Here is a 1,582-nt window from a genome sequence, read left to right on the forward strand (position 1 = left end):
TATTGTATAGTTGGATGTGTGTATATATCATGTAAAACTGTAACTAGAGCGTGTAACAAAAGTAATTTCCCTCTGGGATTATTAAAGTATTTCTGATTCTGATTCTGATTCTGAGCTGCGTTGGTGTTCATTAGTTCTCCTCCCTCAGTTCTCTCCTCTCCTTCTACCTCAGCTGTTCATCATCACTTCTCCTCCATTCTTCTCTGTCTTCCATCTTTCCTCTCTGTTCTATTTTGTTCTCTTTCCTTCCTGACATCCTGACCTCATTTTCCCTTAACTCAGGGCAAGTTATAATTTTTGATCACTTGTAAAAGGTTAACAAGTCAAGAAAAAATGTAAAAATCAAACACAGGAAGAAGTTAAAAAGTAAAAAGTTAATAAGCCTCGTTAATAATCATATAAACTGTCAGTCATCAGCATTAATGCCTCTAAGGTTATTGGACCAAATAAATGTGTTTATTTCGCTCTGAGTGTTTTTCATTCATTTCTTCTAGAAGCACTTTAGTTATTTTTCTTAATATATTCGGGCAAGATGGCGTTTCTTCTTTTACAATGACATTAATTTTTAGCATCAAAATATCCATATATTTTTAATGTTCCAAAGGTAATAAGGTATCTGCCTGGATTCACTGAGGGCCCTATAAAGGGTTAATGATAAACAATATTTCATGGGACTGATAAGAAGTTCAGCTCAGATCGGTTCTTCTTCTCAGGTGGACCAGCAGGACCTCAGGGTTTCCTGCTTGGAGAAGATATTCTGATGAATAAAGTAGAGAAAGCTGAAGCTGAAACACAGACTACCAACCAACCAAGTCTTTGAGATGAGATCACCTGGAAGTAAATAAAACACCTGCTTGAGGTTTTTCCACCAGATCTTTTCTGAATTATCTTCCAACCATAAAACAGCAGCAGTAAAAACCATCTGACCCAGTAAATAATCAGCTGGGTGGATTATTTCTGCCTCTGATACTGAAACACACCGAGCTGATAGCAGATCTGGTTCCTGAAGGCGCCTGCAGGCTCCAGGTTCTCCGCTTCACAAACTTCACGACTGAATCACCACAGTCCTCTGTCCATTTTATCAGGCGGCATCATTCTATGTTCTGTAGCTCTGCAATTCTAAATGACATTCTATTGGCTGAGCTTGTCGCCTTATATGGCGTTATCAGTAATTATGCAGATTTAATGTCTCATTAACAGAGAAGCGTGTTGCTGCAGGAAGTGTTGTTTTGTGGAACGGTTATTGCTACGTTTATTTGTGACTTTCCAAGCAGATTCATCTTTTTCTCGGGCATCATCAGCTTATTTCTAGATTATATTTGAGTTTCACACAGAGCAAATCTCTCATCTTCCATCCATGTGGGTCCGTCAGCAATATCCCGGTAGTATTATTGTTCTTAGCTCCTGTGGAGTTTCTAGATAAAAACAGCAACATTTTCAGATCATTTTACAATCTGTATTACTATTGGAACATGAATATTCATCCTCTGATGAAACCAAAGTATAGATTATATGAGAAATAACCAACTACCAGTTTTAGTCCGTGAGGCAGACACCCTGTCTACTTTTAAGGCTAGGCTTA

This window comes from Cyprinodon variegatus, unplaced genomic scaffold, assembly GCF_000732505.1.
Source record: "Cyprinodon variegatus isolate N-32 unplaced genomic scaffold, C_variegatus-1.0 Scaffold602, whole genome shotgun sequence".
Classification (NCBI taxonomy): Eukaryota; Metazoa; Chordata; class Actinopteri; order Cyprinodontiformes; family Cyprinodontidae; genus Cyprinodon; species Cyprinodon variegatus.